This window comes from Odocoileus virginianus, chromosome 2, assembly GCF_023699985.2.
Source record: "Odocoileus virginianus isolate 20LAN1187 ecotype Illinois chromosome 2, Ovbor_1.2, whole genome shotgun sequence".
Lineage (NCBI taxonomy): Eukaryota > Metazoa > Chordata > Mammalia > Artiodactyla > Cervidae > Odocoileus > Odocoileus virginianus.
Genome location: NC_069675.1, coordinates 24,023,819 through 24,039,708, shown reverse-complemented (window position 1 = coordinate 24,039,708; position 15,890 = coordinate 24,023,819). Strand labels below are relative to the sequence as shown.

The following is a 15,890-nucleotide window of genomic DNA, read 5'->3' as shown; positions in this document are numbered from 1 at the left end:
AATCCTAAAGGAAATCAATGCTGAATATTCATTAGAAGGACTGATGCTGAAGTTCCAATACTTTGGCCATCTGATGTGAAGAGCTGACTCATTAGAAAAAAACCCTGATGCTGGGAAAAACTGAAGACTGGAGGAGAAGGGGACAAATAGAGGACAGGATGGTTGGATGGCCAACTCAACAGACATGAATTTGAGTAAGCTCCCATAGATAGTGAAGGACAGGGAAGCCTGGCATGCTGCAGCCCATAGGGTCGCAAAGAGTCGGACACAACTGAGCAACAAGAATAAATTAGAAATATAAAACAGCCATTGGACTGAATGTGTCAGGCAAGTAAGTGTATGCTCCTCGGTTCTGTCTCATCACAAAAAAGATTTGGAGCGACAGACATTAAAGCCCTCGGTGCGGCACAGCTCTCGGGTCTTGGACAAACCATGTTATAGCTCTTAGACAAATCAGTGCTACAGCTCCATTTTATTTAGAAGATAGCAGGAGAATCCATCTTTGAAGCGTAGGGGCATGCCAACCCAAAGACAGGAAGAGAAGAGAGTGGAGGAATGTGCCAGCGTGCAGGGGAGAGAGAGGGAGAGAGACACAGAGGTAGAGAGAGAGGAAAGAGAGAGAGAAAGCGCTTTGGCTCCTCCTTTTATATGTTTTTTCCTCCCCCTGGGCCTGCCCTAGGCAAATTGGGCTTAGCCAGGAGTGCTGTTTGTTCTACCTGAGGCCTTCACTCCAGTCCTTGCACCTCCCTTTGACCTTAATTTGTTCTATTTTCACAGGCTTTTCCCTTGTCTTTTAGCCACACCCATTTTGGACTCCTGTTTCCTATTCTAACTACCTAACATTCCCCCCTCAAGAGACAGGAGGCCCAATTCTTTGGGAATAGAGGTGTTGAGGTCTCTCTGGCTACTTCCTGCTGAATTGGGACGGCGAAGGGTATTGGGCCTCCCCCTCTTGCTAGTCTCAGACCTCAGAGTCCTCATAGCAGTGTCCATCTAAGGGTGAGTGATATTTTCCACGGTCGGCTGTAGTTTTGTATCTTTGTTGAACTGGCATCACATGTTGTAGCTTGTTGACCTGGTGGCAGAGGCTTAGCTTCTATGGCCTCAAAATTGGAGACTATTGCATACCCGGCTCTTCTTTTTCCATCTAAGACAAAGCTGCTTCTATCAGTAACCAGATTTCCTCAGGATTGGTCAGACGATCTTCCAACAATCTCTCTCGGGGTTTTCTCCAGTGGTCCAAGGTTTCTGCCACATCCAGTTGCACCCTTGGCTCCAGCCCCATGATGATTAACTGTGACAGGCGGGCTGGCTGGAGCAGGCTGCTTCAGTCCTGTTGAACCATCGTGCAGGAAGGCTTGGCACTTGACCCTGAGGCTCTTGGGTTCTGAGGGCAGAGTGCCACCCAATGTCCCAGTTGATGGCATTTGTAGCAAGCCATGTTTTAGGAGACTTATCACAGTTGGGACACTCTTTGGCCCAATGCCCTGCCTGTCTACAGATTAGGCATTTGCCTCGTGCCTTGTCCTTCAAGGACTTGGGGTTTGCCACAGGGCTTCCCTGTAGGGTGGCCAGCATCTGGGCATGCCTTGCCTCTTTCCTTCCTTCCCTGGGCCTTGGCCTCCGTCTCCTGTTCTCTATTTTAGCCTTTCCAGAAAGGCAATGGGGTTCTCGTTGGGCTCCTGAGTTACTGCTGAGACTGGGCACAGTCCCACAAGTAATAGGCTTCCTTCTATTTCCATGGGTAGACTTCCTTAGGGGTGAGTCTTTCTGAAGCTTATCCTACCCAGTACTGTTGCAACCTGAGAGTCAGGAGTCCCCGGGTCAGGATGCAGATCTCCAGTCAGGCTGAGGCATGACAGCCTCCTAGAGATTGAATCCCCGGGCAGGTCGAGGCATGACGGCCTCCCGAGAATTGGGTCCCTGGGCAGGTTGAGGCATGACGACCTCCTGGGACCCCTGGGACTGGTGGATCCCCAAGCAGGTTGAGGCGTGACAACCTTTCGAGGACAAGATCCCTAGGCAGGTCAAGGCAGGTTGACCTCCTGGGACCCCCGGACTGGAGCTGGGGATCCCCAAGATCTCCAGTGTGACCAGTGCTGGGTAGGATTAAGGGGTTGGATATTATACAGTATTTCCCTCCCAAGGCCAGTTATTTTCTGGTTGTCCCTCCAGAAGATTGTAGAGGCAACACTGTGGGCCCGGATGGGGCTGAGGAAAGGAGCATGAAACAGGAGGGAAGGAGGCAGAGCACAACCTTTGAAAAGCAATAGGGTACATCTTTATGATTTGACAAGCACAACATAACAATGTCATAATTTATTTCAGTATTTACTTAAAGACACTAACACACACTCCTTATTGCTTCTATACACATTGTTTCTATAAATAAACATACGATTCTAGGAACATTAATGAGCTGAGGACTGTATAGGAGAGGAACAGTTTATTATTTATCCCACACTTTTATTTCTGAACCATATACATTATGTATGCCTTCCCCTCAAAATGTTCAAGTTTATAAATGGGGGGCCAAATAACTTTTCCTTAATCCTGACAACAAATTCACTGCTTTTGGACCCTAGGTTAGTCCAAGCATTAATCCAAATTGGGTAACTATGCCCAATCTCAGTAATTCATAAATTCACTATGGCAAACTATTCCCATCAATGTCCACCTACTGAAATCAAGCATGGCTCAGTTTCCCTGAGGTTCCCTGAATCCTAAAGGACACATCCACATAGTAGCTAATCAGAGAAGGGAGGAAATGCAGAATCAGAAGAGGAGCAGTCAAGAAACAATAGTGCAACCCTGGATCCAGATTCTACCTCAAGGAATACATAGAATAATATTTTTGAGTATTTTTTAGTTCTTTTGTAGGAACCAAGGACCCCCACACCCATGTGGAGGATGGCAACTTTGGGCTGAGTGCAAGATTCTTGGAGCACTGCTCTGGTACCTCACCATCATGCTATAAAACTCCCCACAATCCACTGGGAAGTTCCGCGTGTTTGAACATGAGCCACGCTCGTTATCCTTTCTTGGCCCTACAATAAACCTTTCACTGCTCCAAACTGGAACCTTTATCTGACCCCACTATTTGGGGTACACAAACTTTGTTTGCTAACACTACTAACTATAGTTTTACAGTCTTTGGAACACTTTTGTTTGTTTGTTTTTGTTTGTCTTTTGGCCACACCACATGAGAGATCTGAGTTTTCTGATCAGGAATCAAACTTACACCTTCTGTAGGAGAAGCACAGAGTCCTAACCACTGGACCACCAGGGAAGTCCCCATATTATTTTATTTCTAAAAAGATTCTTCATATAGCTAACTGTTTTCTGTTCATTTATTAATTTCTGATATGTATGACCACCTAGAGAAAAAGTCTACCTTCAAAAATTAACTACTCAAGGTAAGTGAAACAAAGTGAAGTTGCTCAGTCGTGTCCGACTCTTCACTACCCCATGGTCTGTAGCCCACCAGGCTCTTCCGTTCATGGGACTCTCCAGGCAAGAATACTGGAGTGGGTTGCCATTTCCTTCTCCAGGGGATCTTCCCGACCCAGGGATCGAAACCAGGTCTCCCACACTGCAGGCAGATGCAGGCAGATGCTTTAACCTCTGAGCCACCAGGGAAGTCCAACTCAAGGTAAAGCAAGAACCAAAAAGATTTTCAGATTAAACCTCTTGAAATGGATGAAAACTTTTTTTTTAATGTTGAATAACTTAGAATCACTAAGTATTTCCAAAACAATTTCATAACTAGTTTCACAAAGACAAACAAGGATATAAACTCCAATACTGCAAAGTATTTTTACTTGGGAGTCTCACTATAATAATGAACTAATGACAGGCAAAGCCCAGTGGCTATCTCCTTTTTTCTCAGATGCCTTTAAAACAATAGCAAGAGCATTAGAAACAAAAGAACCTAAAATCAGTACAATGAGGTCATCAGCACATGAAAGATGTCAAAAAATTCTTGAAGACAGACAGGTAAGATAGACTGAGCACAGCGAACCAAAGCCCAGGATGAGCATTTTATTTAATAGGAAAACACTAGAGATATTTTCACTAAGATCATAATAAGGCACAAATGCCCACTTAACATTATTACTATTAAACATAGCATTGGTAATTTTACTTAATACAATCAGACAACAAACAACAACTGAGACAAGGTTCAAAGTATGCACAGTGACCTGATGCTAGGGGAAAAGAAACTGATCTACCCAGCAGAGCCCTGAAGAAATTCCAGTCTTATCTAGCAACATATTACCCAAAACACACCCAATCTCATCTGATCTCAGAAGTTAAACAGGGCTGAACCTAGTTAGTACCTGGAATGGACAGTAGAACAAAGCAGGACTCTGCAGAGCTCCTGGGCACAGAAGCCTCTGAGTCCTCTGTTGCTTGTTTGTAGGAACAGACTCCAGCCTCCTTGACCTTCCCCGAGTTCCAAAGGGCAGATTCAAACAGCGGCTAATCAGTGAAGGAAGGGTACACACAGACAGGGACGCACAGCCAAGAAACAACAGCACAGTCTTGCGGCAGGGTCCTGGTTCCACCTCAAATGATATTTGTAACAAATCACTTTTGAGCTCTTTACAGAACTAAAACCCCCAAAATGGAAAATGCCAGCATTCTTCATTCCAGAGTAGACCATCTATCTGCTAAGTTGCTTGCCACATGCAACTCTTTGCGACCCTGGCCCTCCTCCAGGGGATCTTTCCAACCCAGGGATAGAAACTGTGTCTCCTGCACAGGCAGGCAGGTTCTTTACCACCTGGGAAGCCCCAGACCATCTGAGACGAGATTAAAGAAAATCAGAACATATCATCAACAGACTACCTGAGACCACATTAAAGGAATGTAGGCTCTGCCCCTACCAGTAATGCTGAAGAAGCTGAAGTTGAATGGATCTATGAAGACCTACAGGACCTTTTAGAACTAACACCCAAAAAAGATGTCCTTTTCATTACAGGGGACTGGAATGCAAAAGTAGGAGGTCAAGAAACACCTGGACTAACAGGCAAATTTGGCCTTGGAGTACAGAATGAAGCAGGGCAAAGGCTGATAGAGTTTTGCCAAAAGAACACACTGGTCATAGCAAACACCTTCTCCCAACAACACAAAGAAGACTCTACACATGGATATCACCAGATGGTCAACAACGAAATCAGATTGGTTATATTCTTTGCAGGCAAAGATGGAGAAGCTCTATACAGTCAGCAAAAACAAGACTGGGAGCTGACTGTGGCTCAGATCATGAACTCCTTATTGCCAAATTCAGACTTAAATTGAAGAAAGTAGGGAAAACCACTAAACCATTCAGGTATGACCTAAATCAAATCCCTTATGACTATACAGTGGAAGTGAGAAATAGATTTAAGGGACTAGATCTGATAGACAGAGAGCCTGATGAACTATGGACAGAGGTTCGTGACATTGTACAGGAGACAGGGATCAAGACCATCCCCATGGAAAAGAAATGCAAAAAGGCAAAATGGTTGTCTGAGGAGGCCTTACAAATAGCTGTGAAAAGAAGAGAAGCGAAAAGCAAAGGAGAAAAGAAAGATATTCCTACTTGAATGCAGAGTTCCAAAGAATAGCCAGGAGAGATAAGAAAGCCTTCCTCAGCGATCAATGCAAAGAAATAGAGGAAAACAACAGAATGGGAAAGACTAGAGATCTCTTGCAGAAAATTAGAGATATCAAGGGAATATTTCAGGCAAAGATGGGTTCGATAAAGGACCGAAATGGTATGGACCTAACAGAAGCAGAGGATATTAAGAAGAGGTGGCAAGCATACACAGAAGAACAAAAAAGATCTTCACGACCCATATAATCACAATGGTGTGATCACTGACCTAGAGCCAGACATCCTAGAATGCAAAGTCAAGTGGGCCTTAGAAAGCATCACTACGAACAAAGCTAGTGGATGCCATGGAATTCCAGTTGAGTTATTTCAAGTCCTGAAGGATGATGCTGTGAAAGTGCTCACTCAATATGCCAGCAAATTTGGAAAACTCAGCAGTGGCCACATGACTAGAAAAGGTCAGTTTTCATTCCAATCCCTAAGAAAGGCAATGCCAAAGAATGCACAAACTACCGCACAATTGCACTCATCTCACACACTAGTAAAGTAATGCTCAAAATTCTCCAAGCCAGGCTTCAGCAATATGTGAACCGAGAACTTCCAGATGTTTAAGCTGGTTTTAGAAAAGGCAGAGGAACCAGAGATCAAATTGCCAGTATCTGCTGGATCATTGAAAAAGCAAGAGAGTTCCAGAAAAACATCTATTTCTGCTTTATTGACTACGAGAAAGCCTTTGACTGTGTGGATCACAATGAACTGTGGAAAATTCTGAAAGAGATGGGAATACCAGACCACCTGACCTGCCTCTTGAGAAACCTATATGCAGGTCAGGAAGCAACAGCTAGAACTGGACATGGAACAACAGACTGGTTACAAATAGGAAAAGGAGTACATCAAGGCTGTATATTGTCACCCTGCTTATTTAACTTATACGCAGAGTACATCATGAGAAACGCTGGCTGGAAGAAGCACCAGCTGGAATCAAGACTGCTGGGAAAAATATTAATAACCTCAGATATGCACATGACACCACCCTTATGGCAGAAAGTGAAGAGGAACTAAAAAGCCTCTTGATGAAAGTGAAAGAGGAGACTGAAAAAGTTGGCTTAAAGCTCAACATTCAGAAAACTAAGATCATGGCATCTGGTCCCATCACCTCATGGGAAATAGATGGGGAGACAGTGGAAACAGTGTCACTTTTTTGGGGTTCCAAAATCACTGCAGATGATGACTGCAGCCATGAAATTAAAAGATGCTTACGCCTTGGAAGGAAAGTTATGACCAACCTAGATAGCACATTAAAAAGCAGAGACATTACTTTGCCAACAAAGTCCGTCTGGTCAAGGCTATGGTTTTTCCAGAGCTCATGTATGGATGTGAGAGTTGGACTGTGAAGAAAGCTGAGCGCTGAAAAATTGATGTTTTTGAACTGTGATGTTGGAGAAGACTCTTGAGAGTCCCTTGGACTGCAAGGAGATCCAACCAGTCCATCCTAAAGGAGATCAATCCTGGGTGTTCATTGGAAGGACTGATGCTGAAGCTGAAACTCCAGTACTCTGGCCACCTCATGTGAAGAGCTGACTCATTGGAAAAGACCCTGATGCTGGGAGGGGATTGGGGGCAGGAGGAGAAGGGGGCGACAGAGGATGAAATGGCTGCATGGTATCACCAACTCAATGGGCATGAGTTTGAGTAAACTCCGGGAGTTGGTGATGGACAGGGAGGCCTGGTGTGCTGCAATTCATGGGGTCGCAAAGAGTCGGGCATGACTGAGTGACTGAACTGAACTAAACTGAGGCTCTGCTCCACACCCTAATCTTGTCAGCAATCCCACCCTTGAACTGTTGCCATAAAACCCCTCATCAAATCCTTCCAGGATGGGACACAGTTTTCAAAGGCAGGAGTCCCCTGTGTCCCCACTTTACCTAGCAAAACAGTAAGGCTAATCTTTTCTATCTTACCCAAAACTCTGTCTCCAACATTCAACTTGGCACCAGTACACAGAGGCCAAGTTTTCAGCATCAAGACTGCCAGGAAATACCGTGGGCTTTTACAAAGAAAAAAACAGGGAGACCAGAAAGGAAAATTCCAGTCTTAAGAACAGAACCTGGAAAAGCCCATTATATATGCTAATAGAAAGAAGTCTACCAGCAGTCTGTCCATACAAATGTCACTCCTGTTTAGCCTCACTATTCCCTTAGTTTTAAAAAAGTATAGACCGCTATGAATCACCTAATATTTGCAAAAAGATTACAGAACAAAAGATAAATACAAAAAACTTTTTTTTTAAAAACCTGAAACTAGAGGAAACAGGGGTGACTTACACAACAAAGAGAAATTTGAAGATACAATCAGAATGTTTAAAAACATTTGTGAAGATAGTACATTCATAAAACAAAAATAGGATTACTGAAAAGGAACATGCAGAAGACAAAAGGTTGAGAAATTTTAAAAATATGGTTCCAAAATTAAAACATCACCAGATAGAAGATAAAATTCAAAGATTTAGCTCAAAACCAAAAACAAATAAGCAAGTTTTAAAAAAAAACAAAAAAACAAAAACAGGAGACAATCAATCTAGGAGATCTAACATAAGAACAAAACAAAACAAAAAAAACTTTCAATTTGATTAAAAACCAAGCAGAGGAGATGAATCTCAAAAGAAGACATAAAGATGGCCAACAGGCACATGCAAAGATATTCAACATCACTAATTACTAGGAAAATGTAAATCAAAACCACAATGAGATATCACCTCACACATGCTAGAGCTAGAATTGCTATTATCAAAAAGGCAAAAAATAACAAGTGTTGACAAGAATGTGGAGAAAAGGGAACCCTCATACACTGTTCATGGCAATCTGTGTAGCCACTATGGAAAATATCAACTCTTAACTGTTAATTGCTCAGTCACATTCAACTCTTTGCAACCCCATGGGCTGACTATAGCCCGCCAGGCTCCTCTGTCCATAAAATTTCAGGCAGAAATACTGGAGTAGGTAGCCACTCCCTTCTTCAGAGGGTCTTCCAGACCCAGGGATCAAACCCAGATCTCCTGCATTGCAGGCAGATTCTTTACCATCTTGGGTTGGCCAGAAAGTTCACTCATCCACAAGATGCTATGGAAAACCCTCAAAGAACTTTTTGGCCAACCCAATAGTATGTTGATTCCTCAAAGATTAACAATAGAATTATCATGTTATCAAGCTATTCCACTTCTGGGAATTCATCCACAGGCTATAAAAACACTAATTTGAAAATGTGTGTATTCCCCACTCCTTGTTCACTGCAGGATTATTGATAATAGCCAAAAGATGGAAACACCTGAAGTGCTCATCACCAAATGAATGGATAAAAATGTACGCTATATATGTAACAGAAGATTAATCAGCCATAAGAAAGAAAGATAGTGCTAAGTCATGTCCAACTCTTGAGACCCTATGGATTGTGGCCCTCCAGCCTCCTCTAACCATGGGATTCTCCAGGCAAGAATACTGGAGTGGGCTTCCATTTCCTTCTCCAGGGGATCTTCCTGACCCAGGAATAGAACCCAGGTCTTTAGCATTGCAGGCAGATTCTTTATCAACTGAGCTACATGGGAAGCCCAATCAGCCATAAAAAAAGATGAAATCTTGCCATTTGCCACAACATGGATGGACTCTGAAGGTACTGTGAAAGTGAAATAAATTAGAGAAAGACATATACTCTAAGATTTCACTCATATGTGGAATCAAACAGATGAACAAAAAGCAAAATAAAGTAACAAACCAAACACATAGATACAGAGAAAAGAAGAGTGGTTACCAGACAGAAAGGGGCCTGGGGAGGCTGAAATGGGTAAAGGGCATCAACTGTATGGTAACAGAAACTAAACTCCAGTGGTAAGCACACTGTAGTGCATAGTGAAGAAGAAATATAATATTGTACACAGGAAATTTTTATAATGTTAGATGCCAGTGTTATCTCAAGAAAAAAATAGTAATAAAACAAAGGCTGTACTAAATTTTTAAAAAAGGCCAAAACCACTGGCAAAGAGAAAGATATATATAAAATATTAGGGGGAAAAAGCTCAGCTACAAAGACAGTTGTCTTCCAATTAAAATCATCTACCTCACCACCAGGGATTCCCTCATAGCTCAATCGGTAAAGAACCTGCATGCATTGAAGGAGACCTGGGTTCGATTCCTGGGTTGGGAAGATCCCCTAGAGAAGGGAATGGCAACCCACTCCAGTACTCTTGCCTGGAGAATCCCACGGACAGAGGAGCCTGGCAGGCTCCATGGGGTCGCAATAGTCGGACACGACTTAGCGACTAAAGCACCACCACCACCTCACAACCAAGGTCATCACTGAAACTGCAGAAAACAATGGGTAAGAGAATTTTAAGCTTTAAACGAAGGGAAATTTGGGTAATACGCAGAGTGTGGAGAACCTATGTGATATAAACTACTTTCAATGACAATAGATGTTTGAGGACAATGGGGTTAGTCATCTTTAACCCAAAATTCAATTCCAAGCCATATTATGTACCACATGTGTAGTAATAATCTATGAATTTCAATCCATAATAGCATACGAAGTTTAAAGAAATATGTAAAACAGAGATTAAGTCTGATAAAGTTGATAGCCTCTGCTGTTGTTATACACTAAAATATAAAAGTTTTAGTTACACACTAAAACATAAAACTAAAATTAAGAGTCATAACTAAAAACCACAGAAGCCTTCCAACTAATATATGAAGAAGGAACAGTATAATTAGAATATCACTACTCCATAAGAATTGTGATTAATGGAACTCCAGGTGTGTATGTGTGGCAGTCACTCAGTCGTGTCTGAATCTTCACAATCCCATGGGCTGACTATAGCCTGACAGGTTCCTCTGTCCATGGAATTCTCCAGTAAAGAATATTGGATTGGGTGGCCATTCCCTTCTCCAAAGGATCTTCCCAACTCAGGGACTGAATCTAGGTCTCCTGCATTGCAGGTGGATTCTTTACCCTTGAGCCACCAGGAGCGCCCACGTTGCAATGGAGCTTTCATCAAATTATCAACTTGTGCTATATATGCAAGTCTGTTCTGGCTTTTCTATTCTACCCCACTGGTTTATTTCACAATCCACTTACCCATACTATCCTACATTAATTACTGTAGCTATACAAGTGTCTTAATACCAAATGATATAAGCCTCTAACATTATTATTCTTAAAGACTGACTTTATCATGATTCTCAAACTTTTAGATCTCAAGATCTCTTTACGTTTCTAAAAATTATTGAGGACCTCAAAGAACTTCGGTCTTTGTGGGTTATATCTATCAATATTTACCTTAGATAGATATTAAAATTTAAAATTTAACATCAACTAATTTAAAATAAAAATAAATATTACACATTAGCAAATATTTGCTATTAACAACTACTATATTTTCCCCTCCAAAATTAATGAGAACAGTGGTATTATTTTACAGTTTTACAAATTTCTTCAATGTCTGGCTTAACAGACAACTAAGTTTTCACATGAGTGACTAGTTTACTTCATTTTCAAAAAACATCCACCAAATGGTCGTGTCTTAAACAAAACACAGTTTATCTCTCAGTGGCTTTTTCAGGCAAACATGGTGTTCCATGACAAAGGTGGCTATTTAATAGTGCAGCTCATATTTCAAACAAGACCATGAGTTTTTTCTCAAGATAACCATCACGCTTGCGCACACAGCAAAAGTGATTCATGCATACTTCTCATTTCAGGACATGGAACACTAAAAAGATGTGTGACCTCTTTCTGCTCCTTCCAGTTTTATGGAGGTATAATTGACATACAGCGCTGTACAAGTTTAAGGGGTAGAGCACAGTGATTTGACGGATACATCGTAAAATGGAGATGTGTAATCTCCTGAAATAGGGAGAGGTGATGGGTTGTACAACATTATCAGTACCCTGAATGCCAATGAAATGTACCCTGTATACCATACAATAGTTAATATGTTGTGTGAATTTTTCTTCAAATTTTTTTTTTAAAAAGGCATTTGAGATTTATTAAAATTGAAAAACTGTACTCTTTTGCAAAGGACATTCTTAAGTGCAATTTGCCTCTTTTCCCCTTTACTTTTTAATTGCAAATACATACAATACAGTGATAACTGCAGTCCAGTTTGGTGGACTGCAAGTCATTACTTGATTCCAGCTGGCTTGGTGCCAGCAGTTGACCCACCACTGCTTTTGCACATGGTTTTGTTTTGGCAAAATCAATACAGAGAAAAGGTAAGTAACACCTTACTGTTGATATGAACAGGCCCCTCCTGAATGTGTATGGGGGGATACCCAGAAGAATACGATCCTCGCTCTGAAACATTCTTGGTTCTTTCCATTACCACAGATTTTGGACTCAGCTTCTTAATTTACACACACACACACACACACACACAGGACCCTGCTAAGTTTTTCTTTGGAATTACACTGAATCTTTGGATCAATTTGGGAAAAACAGACATATTGTTACACGTTTACTTTACTAAGTCTTTAATTTAATTCCTTTAGCAATACTCCATAGTTTCTATGTGGAATTTTTACACATCTCCCTTTTCTTTAACAACATCCTTCTTATAATTTATTCCTAGGTGTTTGATACTGCTTGATGATATTGTAAATCATATCTTTTTAAACTTAGCATTTAACTGACCTCTATTCATACCATATACATAAAACAGACCTAAATATAAAAGGTGGAACAGTAAAACTTCAAGAAAACAGAAGAATATCTTCATGATCCTGAGAAATCTTTGCCCAGTCCAAGACAGTAACACTTGGATTGGTTTCTGAATGAGCATCAGTCTTTCTGAATGACAAAAGATTCTTTTTTTTTTTTTGGGGGGGGGGGGCGGGTGCGGGGCACACTTGTAGCAGTGAAAGCACCAAGTCCTAACCACTGGACAGCCAGGCAGTTGCCCAAAGTATTGTTACTCTCATTCTGCTACTTCAGATATAGCAAACCTAGCAGGCATGTCTGTTAATGTCTCAAGAATGGAATTTTTCCAGCCTTTATTTAACTGTCCTCCCCCTCTCCTCCTACTATTCCATCATTCATTTTCCAACCATATTTCTCACATATTTAAAAACAAACCAACCTAGAAAGAGCAAAGATGACAATAGCAGCACTGAAGAATAAACACCACTTAACAAGGGAGGAAGCTGTACTTGGGGAGTGTAGCTCCTCTGCCATACCCAGTAAACGCCCAACAATGCACAGTCCAAACCCAAAGAATGCGCACAAGATGAGAAAAGAAAAACACATTGCAGATACACCAAAATGTCAGTGGTGCTGGGTGGAGAGATTACAGGGGTTTGTGTCTGCACCTTTCTTCATGCTTTTTTCCCCCCATTTCAACAGTAAATTATAATTCTTCCATTATCATAAAATAAACAATAAGTTTATTTTATAATTTTAATGTAGTAATATTCAATTTTAATATGCAGTATTTTCAAGAAACAGCAAAATGGGCATATTCATAATGTACTGTGATGGGAATATGAATTGACAGAATAATTCTTGAAGGAAACAGCATTTTGCAAAAAAAATTTGGAAAATGTGCCCCTAAATTAGAAATAGGTCAGCTATCAAATGTAGCTAATATAACAGTAGCTAATGTTACCACTTTACTACTACTGGGGAAGGGGGGATAAAGAAGAGTTTAGTTTTTAGTAGATTCCTGCCTATTCTGTCTTCATTAAAACCAGCCAGGTTGTCAGGCAAGGCATGGAGTTAAAATGAACACAAAACTGGCAAATTTTCCCTATCTAATATACAAAATTTTAAATAATACTTCTTCCATTATATGCCTAAAATGTTCTCATTTCAAAACAGGTAGAAATATAGAAAAGCATAAAAAAAGCATGAAAGTTGCTTGCATTTTCTGATAGTAAAATAATCCTGAAATCTACCAAATACCAAGTTCCTATTTATATTTATGATGCAGACTTATAGTTAGGAATGAAAATTTCATTTATTTGCAACAAATATCTTTAAAATTCAATACACAAAACAATTCTTCAATGAACGTATCAGTATATATATTTCTACACCCTTTCCTAAAAGCCTCTGTTAGATAAAATCAAAAAGTGGAATTGCTCGGTCAAACGATATTCACACATTAAAATTTTATTTCTCTGACTATAATAACACTTGAATATCTAAGAGTTGTTTCCCTACCCTCATCAACACTGGGTGTTAAGACAAGAACTTCAGTATCCCACCCCCCAAATACCTCTTATTGGCTAGAAATTCTTTCATTTCCCCCTTTCTCATGGTTGCTATATATGACTTGTAAATTCATTTTGTTTGGTGACGAATAATATGTACACAAAATAGACTTCCTATCCTTAGCCTAGCCCTCCATGTAAAAGCTTGATGTTGACTCTGAATATCTCACTTTCCCTCAGAGTCCTAAGCAACCTGTGATTCCATATATCAATCTTTAATTTTCATGAACAGAGAAAGGCACACAACCTAAAACTTCATTTAAGGTTAGGAGTACTTGAGAGAAGATTATTCTGTTGATGACTTTTATTTCCTTAAAGGACAAAAATAAAATTAAATGAGAACTATGAAAACTTCAAAGTCTGACTGACTATTGGGTACTGTGTTCCACAGCAAGCAGGAGAAAGAAAAGAGATAATGAGTTTCTAGAATCTTACACTCCAAGATGATGTCTGACGTGAAGAACCTAGACAAATTACACATAAAACCCAAGATTTTTAACAGCTGCTAAACATACATTTTTAACCAAATTAAGAAAGCTTATTTTGGAGGTGAGAATGCAGAAGCAACATAGCATTGCTTGAACCAAGAAAAGTTCATTATAAACTGTGGCCATAGCCAGTCTTCTATGGGGCAATGATGGTGGGGATGGTGATGACCATAATCACATTCTGGAATCCCCAAGCTAAAAATTGTTTAAGAGGAAAAGAATGTAAGGTTTTCTCTGAAGCACCCTGTCATTAAGAGACAGCTTGAACACTACGTGCACCTGTATCTTTAAGACCTGTGTTCTCTGTTCTTAGTCACTAAGTCGTGTCTGTGTCCGACTCTTTGGGACCCCATGGACCTCAGCCCCCAGGCTATTCTCCAGGCAAGAATTCTGGAGTGGGTTACCATGCCTTCCTCCAGGGGATCTTCCCAACCCAGTGATCAAACCCAGGTCTCCCTCCATAGCAGGCAGATTCTTTAACAACTGAGCCACCAGGGAAGCCCTTAAGACCTACTGCTGACACTAAATTTAGGTTCTATAAGAGTTTCTCTGGATTTTGTCAAGGTTAAGCAATGAGGAAGGCAGGATCCGCACCAGTGATGCTCTGAGCAAGGGCCAGGTCTAACAACACGGATATAATGGTTGCTCTGTCACTACTCACTGCTCATAATAAGACTTGGAGAAGTCATCCAGTCCAAAAGCCTTTACGACAGGACATGTTGGGGCCAATAATCAACAGGTACCTAACAAAATGCTTTTAAGACACAATGAAGCATGACTTCAAAGGCTGTGATCCAGATCCCAAGGTTGGCAAGCAGGAAAGGATTGGTGCTAATTAAATATGACTAACTGGCTACACCAGAGGCAGGGAAGTGGTATTAATCACTACATATACAATGCTGTAATTAGCTTTTAAAAAACCAAGCTTTGTGCTTTCAAGGTAAGGAAAAAGTGACATTGGACCAAATGCAAGACACATCCACAAACTTCGGCCCTCAATCAAGTAGCTAGTTCCCAGTCACTATTTATATCTCCAACACTGTACGACAGTATAGTTTATATACTTAACTCAGTTTTTAATTCAGTTCTGACCATTCAACTTGAGTAAACAAAAAAATTATGTGAAAAAAGAAATAGGAAATTAAAGAGCCTATCTACCCAACAAGCTACTAAAATGTAGCTTTCTTTCTGTCTGATACACACATTACAAACTCATCGTGAAAATCAAATAAAATACATGTAAAGCAAATGGAATAACACTTATCATAAAGGCTCAATAAATACTACAATTTTTAAAAGCCAAGTTCAATAAACATGGGCTGTATATAACTGAAACTGTATATAAACTGGAAAAAACACAGTATTTTACACACACACACACACACACACACACCACACACACACCACACACACTGTGATGGGTCTAGCTAGCATAAAAATAAATTTTACAGTGCTCTATATAACCCATGCAGCATACAATCTATTATTAGTGACCTAAGGCACTATGCAGGAAGCATGCTGTCTCTCGCCTTTACTCCCCAAATAATG

At 40.7% G+C, this 15,890-nt stretch overlaps 1 protein-coding gene across 10 annotated transcripts in view; it reads right to left on the bottom strand.

The window, feature by feature from the left end:
- MTA3 (metastasis associated 1 family member 3) overlaps positions 1-15,890 on the bottom strand; it is a 210,639-nt gene that overhangs the window by 96,014 nt on the left and 98,735 nt on the right. The window lies entirely within an intron of this gene.